We start from the raw sequence: 16,692 nt of genomic DNA, 5'->3' as shown, positions 1-16,692 counted from the left end.
TTCCAGGTGGCCTAGTATACCACACGGTGGGGAAGGTGATCACTTCTCTCATCTCGCAGGAGGCCACTGATCTCACTCAAGGAGCTCTGTCCTCTGAGCCTAAACCCTCCAGAAGGGCTCACCTCAGAATGCCATAACCCTGGGGGTTTAGGCTTCACTAGGGCCTGAGGAGTACAGATAGTACCTAGGCGTCACCATATTGTTACTTTTTATAGTTTAAAGTTTTAAAGAAAATGGAAGAAGTTTGTTTAAGGCATGAACATTAAAATCAAAGAAATCCATTTGCTGTTTGCTCAGATGGGTGTTTGGGTTAAAGGATGGAAGGTGCCATGCTCAGCCATGATAGAGCAGTGTTCTGTTTTGTTTTGTTTATTTGGCTTTTTGAGACAGGGTCTCAATATGTACTCCAGGCTGGGCTTGAACTCATGGCGATCCACCTGACTCAGCTTCCCAAATGTTGTGTGCACCACCACAGTGGGCTGAGCTGGATTAGTGTGTGGTTGCTTTTGGAATTTTCTTCTCTGAAGCTATCCTGATTCCTTTCTGTGGCCCCAGATCCTAGGTGGATCATAACTGGCTTTTTCTGAGTTCCACGTAAGCACATGGGAACATAAGAAACATTCTCTGCAACAAGATAAGAGACTCTGCTGGACACCAAAAATGCTGCATCAGATGCAAGCTGGTGAGCTGACCAGGTCTGGGGCAGCCCAACTCCCCTGGGCCACAAGGCCTCATCACAAAGCAAGGCATTTGCTCAAGCTTCTCCCCACCTGGCATTAGGGCTGCTAATTTATACTTGAGCACATTGTCATTCATAGCTCAGGAAGGAAAGGCAAAATTATCCTCATTACTCTGCTCAGAAGTTCTGGTGCCTGCGAAGCCACTGAGCTCTGCCATTCTGGAATTAGCTCTGAGCCCTCAGGCTTTTAATTAAAGGGCTTTGTGAGTAAGAGAGTTTATGGTCCTGTCCGATCTTCAGGAAGACACAAAGGGAGGTCCCCCTTCTGTCCTCCAGTCCTTCAGGCATTGGCTGCCTCTGAGGGCATGGTCCCCCCGCCCCCGCAAGGTCTAGGAAAGGCCTGTGGCTCCAATGCTCTGCACAGTAGGTGTCCCTGGAACCCTCCTCTTGTCTGGCCTCCTTGATTTCCGCCAGCTCCCTGAGCTTGCTGTAGTTTTTTGTCTAATCCTCTCTCCACTTTGGGTGGTTTGTACTAAATATATTTTCTGTTCCCAGTGGTATGGGAATATAACGATTGTCTTTTAAAAGTGATCTTGAATGTGTCAAAAGCAAAGCTACCGGCTGTGTATCTTTAACAGTTGGGTCCCCAGAGAGGGCAACATAGGGAACCTCGCCTTTCAAGGTATTTCAGCTCCTGCTAGAAAGGGACCTAAATAACTTGGCTCTTCTGACCATTGCTCTGGGGTTGTCAGGCCGCTGATTGTTTAACCTGAGTCTGTAGGGCTGGAATTTCACACCATTCCTTCCTGGTGCTCCCTTCCAGAGGAGGCGAAGTTGCACTTGGCCTGGTATGGCAGACAGGGTGAGAATACACTGGGGTGTGCCATGGGGTGTCACCTAGACCTGTTCTCCCCTACCCACTGTTGAGCACCCACAGTGTGCCCAGTGCCATGCTAGGGCAAGAGCTCAAGCACACACACCCACTGTAGCATGTATTACAATGTCCTGCTCCAAGGATCCTCTAGTGTGTGCCAAGGATCCCAGCTCCTTGGAGGGGCATGCTTTTCGAAACAGGGTCTTGCTATGTAGTAAAAGGTAGCTTTGAATTCACTGTGTAGCCTTGGCTGGCCTCAAACTTGTGATCCTCTTTTCCTCCGCCTTCTTTGCAGGATTTGCTAGGATTACAGGCGGGCACCACTGCTTCTGGCTCCCAGTTCCTTATTCTTTACCTTCTAGATAATGATATGCTCAAGAAACTTGACTGAGTTACTGTGTTTGGCTGCCCTTATACCAGGGCATCTCATCCTTGGCACCACTGTCATTTGGAGCACTGTGGCATTTGTGTGGAACTCTCCTGTACATAGTAGGACATTTAACAGCACCTTGGCAGCGCTTTCAGATATAACGACACAGGATGCTTTTAGACAGCGGCCCAAGTCTCATCACAGCTTTACATTTACCAAAATGCCCCTCTGTCCTTTCTGGAGGAGAAGACCTGGGTTATTCTAGAAAGCAACTCACTGGATTTGCAAGTTGGGGATAGCACTGTAAATCTTCTGGGTTCTCTCGGGTCCATTCGATGGTATGCTGCCATATGTTTAATAATGGATTTTCTGGGATGAACAAAAACCTGACAACACTGGCCAGGGCATGTGCCCATTTCTGTGGTCATGACTGGTGTCAGCCTGCTCAAGGGACCTCAAGAGATTTGGGTGTTTGGCCTGGTGAGCTGGTACTGATATATTCCCCACAGACCTGGGTTCTAGTGTGGTGTTGTTGACATGTAAGCTCCCTGTCTTCTGGACCCTGGTCTCTACCGCAAACGAAACACTTGCTATCTCAGTGTACTGTCGGGGAGACAGCAGCCTGGTGAGGGTTTTTGATCACCGCTTAACGATGCACAGAGAAGTGAGGGTGGCATTGTCTGTTGCGTCTGTTAAGCGACAAGTTTCTTTTCACAGTCTTTCCATTTAAGGCATCTTGGTCTGGTCTAGGAGCAGGAACCTGAAGATGTCCACTGTGGTGCAGGACCTGACAGAAAGACTGAGTTCTGGGGCAGGAACTGGGTGCTGTTACTCAGGATGTGAGGCAGGAAGTGTGAGCCATGGGGGGGGACAGTGAACTGGTAGATCTACCACTCTGGACCATAGAGAAGGATCAAAGCTGGAGTGCAAGTCCAGACAGGAGCTGTGACTGCTGTAAGCCTCGCTTCCTGCATCTGTGGAAAGTAGTAACAATCTGGCTCCAGTGTGGAGGAAAAGAGCGAAGGAGCTATCTTATACCTGAGCCTCACATGCCTGCTTTGACACTGTGGCTTCGTGGGCTGGCTGCTCCTGTGGTAGAGTGAGCTTCGGACCCAGGACTTTGGCTGTCCTCAGCTTTGCCACCACAGTGCCTGGGCTCCTGGTCTCCTCCTCTGTGATTACCCCTGGAAGGGCTGGGGCTTGCCCAAGGGAAGACTCTGCAACTGTTACTACAGAGAAGTTACCCTTTGTGCGGCCTCACCATGCACAGTCGGGAAGCAGCGTGGTGTGACTGCAGTGTGAGGAGTCCAGGGGACAGTGGGAAAGTGGTGCGTGGTGCATGTGGATTTATCCTGAAGGTGGTGGGTGGTCCTGAAGAGGCCTGTGCATGGAGAAGAGACCATCAGGTGTGTGAAAGTGCAAAAACCAGACAGGGCACAAGAAGCCCAGTGGTTGCCCTGACAGTCCAGGCCAGCTCCTGGCCCAAATGCTGAGTAGTGCAGACAGCAAATGCTGTGTGAGTTTAGAAGGGTAGAGGTCAGTGTGCATGTGATGCCCAGGTTATCAGAGAAGGCTTGTGGAGGAAGTGACCACTGCTAGCCTGGAAGAATGGTAGAGAAGGTGGAGGTCAAGGCTGCAGAACAGGATGACAGGACAAGAAGCCACAGTGAGCCACCTTACAATGCAAGCTGAGGGTTCACATGGAAGACAGATCTTAATTAGTAAAGACTCATTGGGGAGGCATGCGGGTGCCTGGCTCAAAAATGTAGGTTTTGCTGGAAGGCTCTGGGTCTCAGTCGAAGTGTGTCTTCTTGTTGTCAGCCTCAGGAATCGGATCCGTGCGCCTTCTTCTGACCACTGTTCCTGCTCCCCTTTATCCTCTGACAAGGGGTGAGGTGCCCGGGGTCTTGCCACAGCCCTGTGCCACCGGCAGGCAGACAGGGGACCACTGAGCCTATGTGCTAACCGTATGACTCTGACTTGCCTTGCAGTGCAGCAGGGAGCCAAGGAGGAGCGCAGCGGAGCTGTGTACATCTGGAGCTCCACGCTGTACTTGTCTAGGAGAACAGCTCCACCTCTCAGCACCAGGGATAAGCCAGCGCCCAGCTGTCACAGGTAAGCTGTTGTCGTTGACTCTGTCCCAGTCACTTAGAGTGATGGGTAGGTTCCATTCCCCCCATACCTGATTTGTGAGTGACTGAAGCTCACAGGAGGAATCAGAGAGTTAGGAGTGCAAAACCAGGTGTGGTGGCACACAAGGTCAGCCCAGCACTGTGGAGGTTGAGGCAGGAGAACTGCCTTGAGTTCAAGGCCAATATGGACTAAGTTGAGTTCAAGGCCAGCCTGAACCACATAGCTAGACCCTGTCTCAGAAAATAAAACAAAACAAAATAAAAAGGAAGTGCAGAGCAACTCCTTTGGGTAACAGGCAGGAGCTGACCAGCAAGAACTAGAAACCCAACTTCCTCATCCTCCTGTGGGTTTTGGGCTGGGTGTTCTTAGGAGGGATCCATCTTGTGGTATTTTCAGCAGAGGTCAGCTTCATAAGAAGATGCTTTTCTCTGAGGAGAAGCTGGCAAAATGTTTTCCCATTGTGTAGGTCGCCTCTTCACTCTGTTGGTTCTTTCCTTTGGTGTGCAGAAGACTTTTAATTTGAGAGAGTTCCATTTGTTGGTTCTTGGTATTATTTCTTGTACAACTGGGGTTCTGTTCAGAAAGTCCTTGCTTGTGCCTGTGTCTTCAAGGATTTTACCTGGTGTATCTTCCCGCAGAGGCAGTGTTTCTGTTTTTATACCTAGGTCTTTGAGCTGAGTGAAATAGATTAGACACAAAAGGTTAAACAGTACACGGTTTCTCACCTATGAGAAACCAAAAGTGTAAATGGTGTGCAGCATAGATGGTGCTGAGGGGGCCCAGCAGTCCCACAGTGAGGCAGCAGGTGGCATTTAGGTGGTGTTTGCCGTGAGGGACATGTGGCTTCTTGCCCACTGCCTGAGCCGCTGCACAGCCCGACACCAGCCTCTTTCTACCTGCTGTCTTCAACCCTGTCCTCCTTCCCCAGTCATGCTGATCTGATCACCGCCCTCAAAGAAGCCAAATTTTACAAATTAAACACCAGCACTTCTCATCTGTGTGGCCTAGTTAGCATTGTCTATAAGATGAGCAATGTATGGCTCCCCCTGCTAAAATTTTTTTATCCATTGGTAGACATGGAAAAGGAGCACAGATAGTTATGGTACTTGGAAGAGAAAGCCCAAAGGAAAATGGCTGGTGTGTATCTCCAAGCCCTGCGTTTGGCTGACATTTCTTGTGAAAGGCAGAGAACAGTGAGCCATGAAGGGTCTCACAGCCCAGTCAATACCAGGGTCAGGGTGACCCAGGCTCCTCAGCCTCCTGGGAAGCACCTGCTACATCATTAACCAGTCTCTCTGAGCCATCCCTGTCTCCTATCTGTAAGATGTGGGTAATTGTGGCTCTGCCATTGCCAGGATGGTCACTGTCAGGGTGGAGAGCATCAGCCACATGCTGCTCAGCTCCTTGCTTGGCACACTGTCAGAGCTCAGCGTTCTTCAGCCCCTCAGCATCACCACCATCCCTGTCAGGGTGACCTGAGCCAGGGCCACTCACAGATCTCCAGGATGCTCCTGTGCTGGCTCCCACCACAAGCTCCCAGCACGATAGCTGCAAGCCCTTCTAGTCCCTGCTCTTTCACTATTTTCTAGGTGGCAATTCCCTTTTCTTAATCTCAGGTACCATCTCAGTAACAACACCAATAATGCACACCCATGTTTGTAGCAGCAGAAGTCATAAGAGCTAGATGCTGGAATCAGCCTAGATGCACAACAGATGAATGGTTAAAGAAAATGTGGTGTCTCCACACAATGGAGAACTCCTCTGCCATAAAGAAGCATAGGGTTGAGTCACTTGTAGGAAAAAGGATGCATTGAGACCATAGTAAAGTAGATACAGAAGATTAAATATTGCATGGTTTCTATTACATGAGAAACCCAAAATATAAATAATTTAAAGAGGAAAAATAAAAATAAAATAATAGGAAGCAAGGAGGTAGCCTGTGGAGCTGGGAAGAGGATGACTGGAATGGGGAGGAGGGGAGGACCAGGAGGGCAGAGGAGGTAAAAGCAAAGATGCAGTGTGCACATGTACCAGGTCCTCAAGACGACTATAATTACTATGTATCACAGACTTACAGCAATTTTAAAAAACAAAAGTAATAATAGTGATAATAGTAAGAGCTGTAGTGGGTTGAGTGGCAGCCCTTGGGAAGGGAAGTCTGTGCCTCACTCCTGAGCCCAGTGCATGTGCCTAATCTCGGGAAAGTTCTTGCAAAACTGTCATTAGCAAAAGCTTCTCTGCAAGAGATAAAAAGCTCACTGTGCGGCCTCAGGCGAGGCCTCAGAGCCCTGATAGTTGGTGCCACCAACAGCGGGCACAGAGTTAGGGCTGTTCACGACTCAGCCTTTCTTGTGCCTCAAGAACCCCGGCCTGCAAGCCTTGTGATGCCGCACGATGGAGCAACTGCTCAAGACAGTGCCTTCCAAGCATACATGGGTGCCCACTGCTTTCTTGTTAGTGTTCTACTTTACCTGCATTGTGTGCAAGTTGGATTGGAGACTGATTTCCTGGCTTCCAAAGAACAACAGATTCTTTCTTCTGTTGGCCTGTGACTCTTAAGAAGGTGGATTCTTACAGAAGAAGTAACATAAAAGGGGCCTTTATGTGCCACCTCTTTCCTCCCAGGACTAGTGAAGCCACAGAGGCCACTGCAGCTGCACCCCCTCAAAGCAGGGCTCATGCTCCTGGAAAGGACATGGCCAGGCCACAGGGACTTGCATCCCTGCAGGGGGCCACATGATCTCTGGTGGGGCTGGGCAGCAGGAGCAGCTGCTACCCCTTGCCCTTCCCTGGTAGCCAGCCTGTTGGCTTCAGGTTGCCCTAGGAGAATAGCCCCAGAGCTCTCACTTTGAGGGGTTAACTGATCGTCAGAAAAGCTGAGTCCAGTTTCTGGGCTACCAGAGCTCAAGGGTCTCCCCAGCCTTCTCAGGTTTCTTGCTGAAACAATCCCCACCCTGCTTCTCCCATGCGCCTGCCTCACACTCAAGGCGCAGCCCGTGAGGTCTAGAGGCTCAGGGGATTTAGAGGAGGAAGGAGAGGCAGTGGTAAAGGAGTCATGGTGGAAGGTAGGAAACTTCAGTGGAGTCACATCCTCTGGATGTAAGAGGAGCTGGCTCCCTGGGACCCCAGATTACATCCAGGGACCATGTGTGCCTGGGTCCGTCTCAGTTTCTGCCTCTTATCCCAGCCCTGTTTTGAATGGGTAAGGTCTCTTTTCCCTCACAAGAGTGCAGGTTTGGATGACAAACCCTGAGGTCACCGAACTCTCCATGACTGCATTCATGGGAGTGGTTGACAGCACTCAACATAGACAAGAAAAGTGCAGAATGGGTTTAGATGAAAACACTGCCTGGGTGCATTGACTGCTCAGAGTTCCTGTGGTTTGGCACCAGTCACAGGCAAGTCACTTCATTGGTTCACAGCAGTGTGGCTGAGAGGTGAGATCAGGGGCCAAAATGTCATGTACCTGGTGGCAAAGAGCCTGTCTTGTAGCCTTTGACCTTTATGAAATTGTTCAGCTGGTCTTGTCTATAAATTGGGGATAATCATATGGGCCTCACCGAGTTCAGGGATTCCTGCCAGGTAGTAGTAGACCAGCAGCAACATCTACCATCCTTCTCACCAGCAGTGTTCATTATTCCAGCACTGTTGCTGTGTGGGCTTTTAGTCTCACCACTGTCCTACCTACCCTCCGACTCCAGGCTTCGTGAGGCTGAGACAAGGCAGCCTCCCCAGAAGCCTCGCATTCCAGGGAGGTGTGCTCTGTTAGCCCTGTCAGCCCAGTTGCTCCATCCTTCGGGGCGTGGAAACTGGGTTCCCAAGGCTTCACCCTCATATCACCCCACGTGACCCACCCGGGTCAGCCTCTCCCAGGCCCACACGCTTCCTCCTCCCATGAGCCAGGCTGCGCAGAGCTGGGACCAGACTGTCATTTGCTGGTGCTGCTGACATGGGCCTTCTGTGACCCAAGGGGCCCCAGGGACCAAATTCCCAGTCCTGCATGTGGAGCATCTCCCTGTTCCTCACGAACAAGCATCCTCTATTCCTGGAACCTCCTTAATCCGTATTATTTCCACCATTTTACTTACTAATGCAACTGCTTTGAGAGGGAGTTTTGCATACTAGTTAAGATCAGTTTGAGCCAGATGGCCTAGGTTCACATCTTGACTGTAGTGTTACAGGAATGATATCAGGAACCTGCAAATGATATAAGGGAACCTGCTAGATGTACAATACACTAAGTTCGTGTTTATAAAATTGAAGAATTTTGTAAACCCCAGAAAGTTGTCCACAAGCCCACTTCTCAAAGGAAGTTTTATAGAGCAAAATCATGAGGTGGGCACAAAATCACAAAGCGTGTATATATCGCTTCTCGGCCTTTTGGCTAAGATCAAGTGCAAAGCGTGTATAAGGTGGGACAAAACTATGGGCAACCAATAAGATTACAACTACAGTTGCTTAGGTAATACTGATCCAGCAGGGAAACAAGTCACGTAACAAGCGTGCATGGAAGGAACAAGGACCTTTCCTGGAAGGGGTGGGTCAGGAGACCCTGGTTCCCCACGCAGGTGAAGAATGCCTGTTCAGATATTGAGCACTGTTGTTATCTCTCAGGGAGGTATGTAGGTGTACTCATTCTATCTTTGTTTTGAGGCCTGGCCCCCATAGCTGTAATGTGTTCTTATCTTGTGCACTGGCTTCTTTGAGGTCTAGCCCTGTCTGAGGGCCTATAAATTTCTACCTAACTTAGCTGTCTGTAATAGTAGCATTTCAACACTGCATCTCAGCTGGGCAAACCTGTAATCTCAGCAGTCTGGGAGGGTGAGGCAGGAGGATCGCAAATTCCATCTCAGCCTGGATAATTTAGCGAGACCTTGTCTCAAAATAAAAATTAAAAGACAAAAATTAAAAAGATCTGGGGAGGTAGCTCAGCATAAAGGCCTTGGGTTTAGTCCCCAGTATGCAAAAACAAACAAAACAGTAACTCCTCCGGACAAGTGATTTAGCCATTGTGTCTTCAGTTTCCTCATGGGTAAAGGGGGCAAGAATAATGTCCAGTGGGAATGATGTGCTGTAAGCCCCTGGAACTCGTCAGCTATGTTAGCTGAAGTCTGCGCCCCATCCTTTCTGTGTAGCTCCTAGTTCTGGGGCCCTGGGGACTTCAGACAAGCTGGTTCCCACACTGGGCCTGGGATGCTTCATCTGCCAGTCAAATCGTGGGAAAGTGGTCTTTCAGGGCTTTTGCTGCTGTCCTCTCTTGTCTGTCTCACCTTCTCTCCAGTGTGCGCCTCCCAAGTCCTCGGCAAACAGAAGACACACAGCTGCCCTGAGCTGTCCCTCAGCCCCTCCATGCAGGAGGCACGGGGGCTTAAGGTAGTAAGGAGCTCCCTGGACTGCAAGTCATAGGAGAAGCCTGTTCTGGTCTCGCTCTCTGTCGTGGCCCTGGATAAGGCACTTCATGTGTCTGAAACCAACTTCCTGTTTTAAAAAGGGAATCTTACCCCTAGACTTTGGGCCTGTCCGGAGCTAAGCAAAGATTTGATGTTGAAAAGCACTTTGCGGACCACCAGGGGTTACAGGAGTTTGCTATATCCTTGCCCCCAGTGGTGCTCATGTCCAGGTACAGAGGCAAGGGATGGGGACACAGCCCTGGTGTTCATGGTGACAGAAGCAACCTCGTGCTGGCAGGACACGAAGTTGTGCAGTTATGGAGACCAAGACCTGACCTGACATCTCTTTACCTACCTCATCTCTGTTCTTCCTCATGGACATTTGGCCCAGGGGTGGCCCACACAGTGACCCACCAGCAGTCACTTTGGAGAATTTGGGACCCCTCTCAAGGACACCCTGACTTGTTGGATGGTTTGTTGAATGGGGGAGAAGTAATTACAGAATCCAGGTAGTCCCTGGAGGCTGCTTACTGTGGGACCTTGAGACTGCATCTGTGAGTGAAAGTCACCAGTGGGGGATAGCAGGGCTCTCCCTGAGGATTTTGAGCCACACACATTTCCTGATCGCTTTTCCAGGCGGATTCTGCACTTTTCATGAATGTCATAGAAGCATGGCCATTTTGGGGGTTGTAGGAGTTGTAAGACTCAAGGACTTGTCTGTTTGGGGCTTTGTCTTCCCTCTCCTCCTGGTGCTAGTTGTAAAGTAGGATTAGGAATAAAGTGTTCTTATCTTGCCCTTGTGGCTTATCTGTTTGTGTGCTTCAAGGTACCAGTGACTGCCATCTTCCATGACCTGCATTTGGAGTTAAATAAAAGGGGTGGGCAGAAGGGCAGGGTCTAAGGTCACAGTGTGGAGTGGACTCAGCAACCAGCGGCTAGTGCTGGAGGTTGAACTAAGTGCCTTTACACCGAGCTACATCCCCAGCTCTCCTATCTCTCTTATTTTGAAACAGGATCTCACTGAGTCACTCAGTTGCTCAGGCTGAGCTCAAACCTTTGAATCTTCCAAAAACAGGTTCTAATTTTGCAGACATTTGAGAGAGAAAGTGATGGGCCTGGGGCTGTTCCCCCTGATACCTGATCACATCTAGAGTGTCACTCCTGGTTCCAAACCCTTGGGGACATGCTTGACCTCACCCCAAACCTTTCTCTGGACCTTCTCCACCTTCAGTATCTACACCCGTGTGCATGTGTGGGGCATAGCCCTGTGTCAGGCTGTGCACTGCGAGGGAGACGGAGTCATAGGCACCACCCTAATTCTAGCACCAACCAGTTCTACCAGACTCGCTCCCCATTTCTGTCTTAACCTCAGCTCTGTAAGTCTGCTCAGAAATCACTTTCTCACCAGGCCAAGGACATTTCAAAGTTGCTGTGTTTTCTCTATCATTTCCTTCCCCCTCCACTCCCCCCCACACTTCCTGTTTTTTCTTCCTCTTTCTCCACCCCCACCCATCTCTCCTACCCTGTCCCTGCTGTCTGGGACTGGAACAAAGCCCGGAGCGTTGATAATTATGATTTCCTGTGGTGCCTTGTCCCTCCCTGCTCAGTGCTAGGCCCAGCCAGCTCTGGGGCACCCGATCCCTCTGGGAGCCTGGCCGGAAGCGGAGGCCCTCAGAACTCCTTGTCTAAAATGGAATTTTAGCTGGACAGTGACTGCTCCCAAAAGGCTTTCTCGTGTATTTTGCACTAAAACATTGGAATGAATAGACCACTCCAGGTGCTTAGGCCTAATAAAAATAGTCCAGTTCAGACAGACAAAAAGGTTTAGGTGTTAAATGTGGGCTTTTATTTTTTTCCTGGTTCTGTACTGTATTCCCTTTCAATTCTGGCCATTCCAATCTCAGTGTTCCAGCTGTTCAGAAAAATGGGGTTAATGGAACCTCGCAAGAATCTTACGAGTACAAATTAGAAAAATATAAAATGCATGCGATATACTTGGCAGATACAATTTGCTTAATAACAGTAAGCTGCTTCTCACTATCCCATGATTTGGTTTTCTGCATAGAGAAGCAACTGTTGAAATATATGACTTTCAGAAAAATCCCTTAAGAAGTGACAGTCATTGGAGAACAGTTCATATCTGAACTGTTTTTCTGAAACATGGAGAAAGAAAGAGAGGGAGAGACGTACTAGCTGTCACTAAAAACAGAGCACACGCACAGTGTCCATGGGTTGCAGAGTTTCAAAGCAGTCTTTTTATTTTTTATAATGAAAAACAATGAAAACCACACCAGCCTGTTTTACCAATTTTGTTTCCTGTGGTAAAACTACAAAACCAGCAATCTAAAAAATGTGCCACCTTCCCTTTTGAAAATCTGTTTTTGGGGGTTTTTTGTTGTTGTTGTTGTTTTGTTTTAAAAGACATCTCATTTAGAGAAAGTGACCACTTGTGTGACAAATCAACTTGACCATTTGTTTGGTTTTTAAAAAAATGTAAAGGCCAGAGCGTCAGAGACGGGTTCCAATCCAGATTCTACTCCCAAACTGCTGATCCTTGAGTGAGGTTCTTTTTTCTCTGAGCCTCAGTTTCTCCAACTATAAAATGAATTAAGGAGACAAGATTATCTCCTAGATGTCTTCCAGCCCTGGTAATCCCTGGTCCTGTGAAACTCTTCCATCCTTAAAGAATGCAGAGGAGAACAGAGGAGGGCAGATTGCTCTCAATAACATGGCCTGTTATTCCCTCACAGAGAATCACAAGCAGTATCTCCAGGTAAATCATAGCTGACCATAGTTATAGCACAGTGATAACCAACATTTTAGTGTAGAGAATGTGTAATATGCATGTTTACAGAATACTCAAAAGTACAAAAGATGGTGATTTCACCAGATTTGGTTGCTTTGATTAGAAGCCATGGCTCACAACACCCCATAGTTCTAAAGGAAAGCAAATGAACAGGACATAAGTAATAATTGGCAAGCATTTCCAGGAAGCTGTAATTCTGAGGTAGTCCAAGGCCTCTGGGTTCTTTGGTTGTGTTCTCAGTGGGATCTGTGCTATTTTGAGTCTTTGGGTGTTTAGGCAAGGAATAGAGTAAGTTACAATGACATGCAAGGGATGAGCAGATTAAAACCACAGCTTTAGCTGCTTGTTCTTTGTCTCATCCCATCTTTCATGCAGTCAAGCTTCTTTTCCCCTATTTTGACCAAATTTTGAGAAGCGAAGGGAAGTTCTTTGGTAGCCAGCCTCAGATGGGACTTAGGTCTCCTGTTAGAGACTTGATTTGCATCCTATGTTTAGAGACAAATTCAGCTCCTGAAGTTATCATCCAAGAACATTTGTGCTGGACAAGCAGCAGCTGACCACTGCCTTGCTACCCATGGCACAGTGGTTCTCTCTTTAGCATTCTCCTTCTCCTCACCTTCTTCCAAAGAGTTCTGAACACTTCTTATGAGCAAGGGCATGGCCACATCTGCTGGAACTTCCACCTTGCAGTTGTACCTGATGGGGCTGACATCCCTCAGCTGCCTATAGAGACCCTGAGGATTCGCCCCAGAGCCTGGCATATTAACGTGTCTGCCTAGGCAGGCCCTCGGTACCCACAGCAATCCGATATCACGGAGCAAGAGGATGCACCAAGATGGCCACGCATCTATCCTGTTTCTCTGGACTGTCCTGCCACTGTTCCAGCAGAACAATCCAGAAGCTCTTTCTAAATGACATGATCTTGAGTTTTATTGAAAATGAAAACATGAGCATTTCATGAAGCTGAACTGAGGACTGGACAAAAGTAAGATCAGGTAACTGCTGGTGCCTTTGCCCAGGCGGAGTCCAGGCTCAGTCATTAGGCCCAGACCTGCTTCTTCCACAGACTCTCACTCTCTGCTGAAGAGGTTGACCTCATGCACCCCACTTTCTTCCTTTCATGATCTCTTTCTCTAGAGTGACCCCTGGGCTATGCCATCTTTCGGAAGAAGGAAGTGAGCTTTTAGAAACAGCTTCTTAAAATGAGAATCCCACTGCAGCTATGCTGTTTATCGCCTCAGCAATTTTGCTTAGATCAGTTTGAACTCCAGAGCCTCCGTTTCCCCACCAGTAAGATGGGAAACCACTCCATGCTGGAGGCTGACAATGAAAGTTAAAGGACACACTGTGTCAGCGTAGTTTCTTGTTCTTAGCAGACCACAGCCAGTGTTAGTGCCTCTCCCCATCTGGCTTTTGTAGAGCTACTTAGCTACAGCTGTAGCCCCCCTCCTTGATTCCATCTGAGTCTTGTGCCAGGCATCTAGATGCAGGCCTTGGCTACAGCACCACCAACTCTCAAGTGGCTAAAGGAGAAGCGATTATCAGGCTCTGGACTCAAGGTCCTCTACAGCGGCAGCTTCCCTGCAGGGGCCTAGGCCAGGGGACCCTCACAGCCAGGCCAGCCTGAAGGCTTGCTCTGTCACAGACAGCTTCATGCCCTGCAGCCTCCTGCCCCTTGGAGCCATTGTGTACCATGAGATGTTTTCTGAAAACTGACACCTTCCCATCATCTGCTTCGCTCTAATGGGCTGATCTGGGGCCAGTGCCCTAGTTAGGGCCTCCACAGACAGCTCTGTGTCAAGCATGTCCTCACCTGGGGCTTCCTGTATGTTGGCCATGTTGGGGCCTGTGCACCCGCCATGCACTAGTCCAGCAAACAGGTGGGGTAGCAGGTGCTGCTGGGAGCTGGGGACACAGCACAGGAGAAAACAGTCTTCTCGCATGTTGGATGATACAGGCGTTTGTTACAACAGGCAGCACTGAGTGCTGTGAGGAAAGCACAGCACACAGAAGTAGAGTCACGGAGCCAAGCAGAGAGCGGGGAGTGGAGTGTGGGGCTGAGCCCTGGGACGTGGGGGCTTGGGGGAGGCCTCCCAGCATGCCGTGATCTGAGCAAGGTCTGAAGAAAGCAAAGGAAAGAGGCTGGAAGGTATCACTGGAACAAAGCCTCTGGAGGAGCAAAGCGTTTGGCCTTTGGAACTGAACACAACCAGGAGGCTTGGAGTAGAAGGAGCCAAGAGTAGTGGAAGGCAGTGAGGGCACACAGTGAGGGCCTTGAAGGTCACTTTAGTGAGGACGTAGGTGTTTATGTCCTTTTGTAGAGAACATGGCTTTTGCAGAGATTCTTCTACCCTGTTCTCGTCTCCCTAGTGCATCTCAAGGGCCCCGATCCTGAGGCATCCTCCAGTAAAAATAAGGATGGATGTTCTTACCAGCTACAGCATTACTCCCCCAGAAACTTCTAGAGATGACTGAAGCCCAGCCCCGCCCTTAGGAGTTGGCCTGGTGCCTATGGAAGTATCCTTGGAGAAGTTCATCAGTAAATCAGGCCAGAGTAAGCAATCGCCCTAATCTAATCATCACTGAGCCAATGTGCTAGAGCAGAAATTGCCCACTGGAACCTCCCACAGGTAATGTCTACCAGTTTTAGGAACTCACTTACATAATGGACTCCTTCTGAGTCTTGCCTTCAGGGTATGGGTGCCTCTTACATGTCAGTGCCTGTACTGATCCCCGGATACCTGATAACTAGGCTTGGCATCTGCCCATGGCGAGGGGCCAGGGCCGGGCAACACACACTTCCGGTGTTGTGGTAAGAATGGGTCTCTGGCCAAGCTGAGACATGGGATGGGAAGCCCCTGGAGCCATGCTGTCCCCTCTCCATCCTACAGACAGGGTATGGGGATCCGCAGGGAAGGGCACTAGGAGTTTCCAAACGGGAGAAGCAGGACCAGGAGCTGCTTCTCGTAGGAGCCAGCTGCTGGGTCAGTCTGGGTGGCTGTGGAAAGGAGGGCAAGGCTGAGCTGAGAGGCCAGAGGGTTCCCAGGGAGGAAGCCTCGGGCTGAGTCTGTTCTGAGGGCAGCATAGGGTCGTTAACAGTTTTTTTTTTTTTTTTCAATACTCAGGATTGAACCCAGGGCCTTCACACTGAGCTACACCCCTAGCCCTCTCCTTCTCCTTCTCCTTCTCCCTCTCTTTCTCCTCCTCCTCTTCGTCCTTTTCCTTCTCGGGATAGGATGTTGCTAAGTCACTAAATTGCCAAGGCTGGGCTTGAACTTGTGATCCTTCTGCCTCAGCCTCCCAGAGTGCTGGGATGATGGGTGTGCAACACCAGGATCAGCTTTGTTAACAGTTTGTTAAGCAAAAATGGATGCCCCAGTGAGGATGAAGCTGTTGAAGACAAGGAGCTGGGTTTTATTTGATTCCCAGTTCCTTTCAATGCTCATTTTTCCTCCTTGTATCATAAGATCACACAGATTAGCTCAGTGGCAGGGTTGTTGATTATGGGTGACTCCACAGCCCTGTCCATCCTCGAGTGTCCCAGGGAGTGGGAAATGCTGACAAGATTCCATGCCCATTTTGGCACACAGGTTTCTGGGAATGTTCAAATGTGAACCTGCTTTCTGTTGGAACAGAATGACTGGCAAGAGCTTCTAATATCTGGTAGGGATGTTGCAATTTTGGTCCCTAACGTTTTCTTCCAGCCTTGCTAGCCCAGCTGGAAGGAGCTCCCTTCTCTCTCCATTAAATATGACAGGAGTTTTCTCTCAAGGAAGCAGCATTCATTTAACAGATAATTTCAAGACAGCTACTATGTACTAGACTCTGGGCTGAACATGAGGATGGTTGAGGCCCAGTCAGACTATCAAGGAACCTATAATTATGTGACAGAAGCACAACAGCCCACAGCAGGAGAAGCAGATAGTGGGAAAGAGTGACGTGTGCACATAGAAGAGGGGGCTCCAAAAGAGATCATATGAGTGGGGCTTTGAAGGATGAGTAGGAGTTGGGATCTGGAAAAGAGATACTCCTACTACAGATCCATACTCTATAAATAGGGGCCAACCCTCAGTTCCTTGTGATGGTGATAGGGAGGAAGTAGTGGAGAGTTTGTCACACACAGGTAGTGCCTCAACTCTGCTTGTTACAGACTCATTGGTAACCACCTCCTCATCCACCCACCTTGCTCCAAACAGTGACTGAAAAGAAGCAAATTGACTAATTTGAGTTCATCTCTTCTTTGACCACTACCATGTCAGTGAGCAGAATAAAATAAAAGGCCCAAGAAAAGAAGAAAGAAGAGGTTCCTAGCATAGCTTTTAACTAAGTGACTTCTTAGGGGAAATGCAGCTTCAGAGATAGCCAGGACTGCTGCTTTTCTGCGCAGTGTGCATCTGTCTTCTGCCTTTCTTGGGGGCACACACACACACACACACACAG

General features: G+C 49.1%; 1 protein-coding gene across 2 annotated transcripts in view; it reads left to right on the top strand.

The window, feature by feature from the left end:
• Fam49a (family with sequence similarity 49, member A) overlaps positions 1 to 16,692 on the top strand; it is a 90,545-nt gene that overhangs the window by 30,970 nt on the left and 42,883 nt on the right. For both annotated transcript variants that reach the window (XM_005404447.2, XM_013504374.1), the window contains exon 2: positions 3,915 to 4,038. The gene's annotated coding sequence lies outside the window, so the exon portion shown is untranslated. The remainder of the gene's footprint in view (positions 1 to 3,914; positions 4,039 to 16,692) is intronic.

This window comes from Chinchilla lanigera, unplaced genomic scaffold, assembly GCF_000276665.1.
Source record: "Chinchilla lanigera isolate Chin_1 unplaced genomic scaffold, ChiLan1.0 scaffold00086, whole genome shotgun sequence".
NCBI classification, from domain to species: Eukaryota; Metazoa; Chordata; class Mammalia; order Rodentia; family Chinchillidae; genus Chinchilla; species Chinchilla lanigera.
This window is presented reverse-complemented; position numbering and strand designations above follow the sequence as displayed.